Source organism: Meleagris gallopavo, chromosome 17 (genome assembly GCF_000146605.3).
Source record: "Meleagris gallopavo isolate NT-WF06-2002-E0010 breed Aviagen turkey brand Nicholas breeding stock chromosome 17, Turkey_5.1, whole genome shotgun sequence".
Classification (NCBI taxonomy): Eukaryota; Metazoa; Chordata; class Aves; order Galliformes; family Phasianidae; genus Meleagris; species Meleagris gallopavo.
The window spans coordinates 7,841,830-7,848,491 of record NC_015027.2 but is presented as its reverse complement, the minus strand read 5'-3'; positions in this window follow the sequence as shown (position 1 = coordinate 7,848,491).

Below are 6,662 nucleotides of genomic sequence, written 5' to 3'. Positions count from 1 at the left end.
AAAGAGTAATTGCTTTTTTAAAGCCAATGAAGATAGCAAAATTCAAGCTAAAGTTTATTTGAGTTACAAAAAGATGGTTACAAATAAATGGAGTTAGTAAAGTAGGTACCCAGTGAAATCTAAAGCTTTCCAGCATGTGGTGCAGAGATGGTTTAGCAGGTTTGTCATGTTTGTGTGATCCAGCACATTTTTTCCTAATGCAAACAGGTGCACTGTGTCTGAGCTCATATTAACGTGTCCCCATCTCACACTTCTGTAGCTACTTTTTTGAATGACATACAGCTGTTAGCACAACAGCTGGGTCAAATGTTGTGATTGAGTTACATGGCAAATATGCACAGAGTTTTCCACTGAGCTTTATACTTCTACTGCATGGGATACGTGCTCTCCATTATCAATACCCCATCGATGTGGCTACTTAAGTAGTTTGCCATACAGCCAGGCTCTGTCACTAAGATCCAAGTTCAATTTTGGCTAATCTATTTTTACCTTTTACAGGTTGCCTGCTACAGGCCAAGCACTGATCAGTGGACAAATGTGTGTCCACTTCCTGCAGGACATGGAGAGCCAGGTATTGCTGTCTTAGACAACAGGATCTATGTCCTGGGAGGCAGATCCCACAACAGAGGAATCCGCATGGACTATGTCCACATTTATGATGCAGAGAGAGACTGCTGGGAGGATGGACCCCAGTTGGAGGATGATATTTCTGGGATGGCTGCCTGTGTCCTCACCTTGCCTAGGGCTATTTTAATGGAAACAGAGAAGTGGTTCTCAGAATGGCATGCAGACCGCATGAAGTATCACCTTGACCTTCCATCAGAAGTTATGAGCGTATCAGACTGGGAGGAATTTGACAATTCAAGTGAAGATTAAAAAATTTAGTATTTATTTTTTGCCAGTAGTTGAGGAAATTAAGTCTTGAAAGAAAAGAAAAAAGAAAAAAAAAAAAAAAGATTTTATATGTCTTTCTTATATCCATAAATATGTATTTAAAAGTTTGAAAAATAAGTGTTCTGCACAAAATGACATTCGCTGTTATTATCTGCTCATCTGCAAGTGTTTTGCACAAAATGCCACTACCAGTCAGTATCTGCTCACCTGCCAGAAAGCAGAATTTTTGAAGTAACCACAGAACTGCCATTTCCCCCCAGATAAAGTAGAGAGGTTCTTTTCCTTTGAAGGAGGTTTCTCTCAACTTTCAGCATGGACAGAAAAAAAAAGGACACAGAAAGCTCAGCTTGACTGGCTTCTTTCCTTCCAGCTTTTAATGTGAAATAGCTTTTTGAGTTTAGGGAGATTTTTTTTTTTTGGTAATAAAACCTTCCAGCAAGCCTAACATAGGAAGGTAAGAACTAGCATCTCTCTCCTGTGCTGGGCATCAGACAGCTTGATCATTTCTAGCCAGACTGAACATACAGAAGCAGGAACAGTAGCAAGAAATCTGAACCTTCATCTCATCTGGGCATGCAGCCACCCTCATAGCTGGGTTAGAGTCTGTGAACTGACACCCACTCCTGAATTTCTGTACTACAGGTGCTGACGACGCAGCAGAAAGATTTCTAGAAACAGCTCTTTGTACAGAATATGGCAATCTCATCATTCAACTGTCAGACACATTTGTTCACAAGCATAAATTAATTAATAAATCTTTGTCAGAACTTTTTTTTTCTTTTTAACTACTGTCACGGTTTTATTAACCATGATGTGGAATCTAAAAGATGGAGAGTTCAATTAGATCCCATGTTACTACATTATTATCAGTGAAAATACACCAGCTTGGGGAATGGGCTGATTTTTTATTCACTCTTTTAATATACACTTTACAAAAGGATAAAGAGAGAAGAAATGGGTTTGCCTCAGATGAGGAAAGTAGTAGGCGGATAACAAGCAGTAGTGAAGAAGCCACTCATCCAAGACCCTGTGGTAGCTGAACTAATGACAGGAAAATAACAGAATCACCACAGCTCAAAAAGATAAGACATAGAAAAGCCTTTGCTTAAGAAGCTTAAATGATTCACTTCTGACTGCAATTTTGCTTGACATTAGTTTAGAAGCTGATTTAAAGTCCAAACCATCGTGATATGAGACATTATGGGTTCCTTCCCTCCTGAAGGGGCAGGGACTAATGGGTGCCACATGAAAATCATGAGCCAAAAACCTTTAAAACTTCTAGAGTAGCAGGGCTGTAGGAGGAAGGGTGATGCTCAGTAATCATCACATGACAAATAATCATTGGCCTGCTACTTCAGAGAAATGTTCTTCCATTGCTTGATTTTGAAATGGATTTCATTGACTCCACATGAGTACAGTGGGTTTCTGGAAAAGGTTTAGAAGGATTTGAACCAGGTTTTTTTTCAGCTGGAGGGTCAGATTGTTTTTCTTCAGCGCTGTCAATTTTTACCTCAATTTTGGACCCTTTGCCAATTGGCAAAGCAGAAGACCTGACAAAGCAGGAAACCCTATACGTGAGCTTCCTCAGAAAATCCATTTTGATAATAAACTCTGACTGTTATTCTGCAATACAGGAGCCTGAGGTGTATTCATCTTTAGCCTACAGAACTATTTTGAATGTGTAAGAATTCAGTGCAGCTCTCACGTGTAATGACAAATCTCTCAGATGTTGACATCACAAAAACACTCCTTCCAGACTGCAGGCACTGCAGTGGCAATCTGTTGTGCCTGCACGCTGACCAAGTGATTCCACACTCATAGTGATCTGAGCCATGTTGTAGATCCAGATGTGCCAACTAACCCTGGCACTTAGCACACATCTGACTGCACTGCTTGCAGCGTGTTTCACATTTTAACTAGCATGTCTTAACAGACCAGTGATAAGCAGTGTATTTCAAGGGAAAATGTTTTTTAGCCTCTTTCATGACAATTAAAAATGGGATCATTCTTTGTCTGGCTTATTTTCCTTTTCCTATGTATTCCACTAGAGGGCATTACTTACTATTTTAAATAAGCTAGGCTTAAATTATGTAGGGAATGCAAGATGTAATTATTAAGCTAAAGAAATGTCATGAGGAAACTCACACTTCTATTTTTGCCAGCCTTTTCCTATCGCTCCTCCAGATTTTGGATACTGATCTTCAGATAGTCAGGAGATCCATTTTTCTACTTCATCAGCATAGGCAATTTAGTGACTGCGTTATTTATTAAATGCTGCAGTTGGATGCTGTGCAAAGCAAATCAGTACACGGCTTAGAATGCAGTTGTGAGGAAACAACCTGTCCTCAAAACACATTATATACCTTAGGAATGTTGCATTCTTTTTTTTCTATTTTTTAAGCTGCCAGCATAATACATCCACATTACATGAACCAATTCTATGAGCAGATCTTCTCTATTTTGATTTGGTAAAAACAAATCTTCATTTGCTTTCACTCCCAAAATTTCATCTGAGCACAGTATGACAGCTAAAAGTTACCATATGCACCATCTTAACTGCATGCAATTTGTTTTAGTGAAAAAACAAGCACATTTCCTTTAGGTCAAACCATCCTAATCATTTAGCAGCTGCATGCTCTGGTCCAGCATTCTCCTTTTCAAGCCAACACCCAGGTTAACAATAATCAAATCACTTTGCACTAAAATTATATCTAAATCATACGAAGAGCTTTGTTGTTCTTGCTCAGTGCAGTTACCCACACAAAGAAACTGCAGGAGAGATTACAGATTGAGGTGTGATTATTATCAATCTATTAAGGCTGAAACTCCAGGAACTTCATTAGCCTTCATTAGCACATCTAAACTTTGTGTTAACTCAAGGAAAATTTGTTCTCATGGGGGCTTTAGGCTGATTCTGTTTTTTTATTTTATTTTTTTGTTTGTTTTGATTAAAAAATCCTCTAGTCTCCTAGATATGTCAGTCTTGTACCTCGCAGTAAGAAGCATCACAGTGTAGCACAAGGCACTGCAGACAGATGAATGATGAACCAAGAAAACTTGACGTTACTTCTGGTCTGTAAGATATGAGCCAAACAGCTCTTCCAGAACAGTGTGACCACAATTCTAAAGCTTTAACAGCCGATGCACTAGGAAGTTCAGAAGAATAACAACTTTGTTTCTTAATAATCTATTTCATCTTTCCTACCAGGCAGAGGTAAAGCTATAGGGGCATATTTACTAGATTTGTAATTAGTGGACTTGTATCCTGAAGTATTTGAGGCTTCCCTATTTGCACAAGTGACTGTAATCGCTTCAGGTTTTGTTTCTGAGTTCTTTCACTACTGTATTTCTTTTCCAGCTGTCTACCTCCAAATCCAACACATCCTTTCCCACTTCCTCCTCATTTCAATTAGGATTGTTAATTTTGTCTTGGAAGCATACCCAGCTCTTGATTTGAAAGAAATGAGGATTCTCATTCTAAACCTTTGATACAAGGTTACTCCCCCTACACAGGAACGAGCCACATGCACAGTTTATTTGGCATTCAGCACTACTGATGGGGGCTTTTGGCAAAAAGAGGAAGAAGCAGCTGGGCATGGGGTAAGAGGGACAGCACTTACTCGAGGCAATATTCTGCCAGCTGAGTTTGTATTTTAGCAGCAGCTGATGCACTTCAAGGGATCCCTATTTCATCAGTCGTGCTGCAGCAAATATTTGGCAGAATATTCCGAGGACAAAAGCTGCCAACGCATAACACAAAGAGCATAAACTCATTTATATATAATAAAAAGGTAAAGTGGCACCATTAAACAGCCCTAAAAATCCATACATCTCTCCACTCTTTATGAGACAGACTAGGAAGCTGCTGCCCGGTCTTACCTGATAATGGTAACGAGCTTGAATATATCACCTTTTTCTCTTAATGTAAGTAGAAGATGGGGCGTTTTACCTAGCTGATCTCACCTAATTCAACCACAGTTATTGAAACTGAAAGAGGAATGACCTGAAAGATGCACACAGCCTGCACAAGCACAAGTCAGAACAGATAATTGCGGCAGTTCCTTCCAAACTCTTCTGTGCTAAGTGTCTTTTCAGGAAGGGAAGGTGGCTGTGCTGGTTTCTCAGTTATCACTCGAGCCCTCTGTAGCACTGCACTGAAACTGGTTTATAATCAAGCTATTTATTCCTGACATGTTTCAACTCTTTAGAGATAGTTGTGCTATTTACATGAAATGGAGGCAAGATAATTACATATTTGATTTACATTTGATTTTTATCATGCTATAACAATAATTATAATTCAATAAAATGCAGCATGAATTTTTATTTCCTTTTCATATACTACGTATTACTGATTCTGCTGCTAGCTTGGGGCTCTTATAATTATTTTTAAACGTTATTTGACTTGTTATTTCAAGTACTGTCTTACAGTTTGGCCACAGCTGCACAGAAAATGATTCAAACCCATTCAAATGACAAAGAGAAACATAACAACCTTCATAATCTATTATAACCTATTTACCTGTGCTTAAAAATGAGTCTCACTGGCAGATAAAAGTACTTCAACCAGAAGGAATGGATCAATGATACGTCCATTAGGTAAGATTCCCTAAAAGAAGTTTGCATGGATGTGAGTTTTCAGATGGAACTATTCATCTCTGGCCCTATTGTTTTACTACTTGTTGCTCTGCCTGATTACACAGCTGTTGTTTTCCACCCAGGAGATGGCTGTACTTAGCAGCTGGTGAAGCGATACCTGCACACTTATTCAGGACCTAGTTTAAGATCCTTCTGTATTAGCCATGTCATCACAAGATTTTCCTGAATATTTTTTGCTAAAATGTAAGAATCTGAGCTAGGTGAGGCTTCCATTTTTGTTATCTAAACTCCATGCTTGGAGAGAGACAGCCCACACCAACCCAAACACCTCAGCTGGCACTGGCTGCCAACATAGGAAATAAAGTGAAAAGAAAACCATGCTGTGAGCAAGCTTTTGGAATAAACAGTGTGAAGGGAAGAAGGCAAAACTGCAGTTCAGCCTGCACAGCAGCCAGGCCGGGCAGGTTGTGACAGTCACCTCCAACCCGCTTCTCCATTTGAGACCTCGCTTATTTCACACGGCTCTGCTTCACGCTGACGGCCTCAAAAGCAAAACAAGAAGAGAAACGAAATCAAGTAAAATCACAGACCTAGAAGAGGGCTGACCTAAAAATCAGCTCCTTCTTTCCTCCTCAGCCATCACCCCAAAGGGCTTTGACCTCCTCGTGCGGGAACAACGTGAGAAAGAGGTGAAACTCAAAACGCACAGGAAAGCATCACTAAAAATCCTCAGAGGAAGCAACATGGGCGCCAACTGCCCGCGGGCAGGGAGCTCAGCGAGCTGTGAGAGACGAGAGGCCAGGGATGCACGAAAGCGGCCCTACGAACACGGAGGCGCATCGGCGGCTCCCCTCGCGCACCTCCAGTCCGGCAGCAGGCGGCCTTTTAGGACCGCTCCCCTCTCGCCTCCCCGCTCCTCTCAGCGGGCCGCAGCGCGCATGCGCGGGGCGGTGTCTCCGGAGGGCTCCCACCGCCCGGCGCCGCCGCCATTTTGGTGCTCGGCTCTGAGAGGGTAGGGAACCCGTAGAAGAAAGCGGGAGCCCGGTACTTCGCCCCTCCCGTTTCCCACTCATCCGGCGCCGAGGCACCGTAGCGGGATATCCTCGCCACCTTTTCAGACCGCCCGTCCTCGCAGTCCGCCTGGGCCTGAGATAGGCGGGAAGGATGCC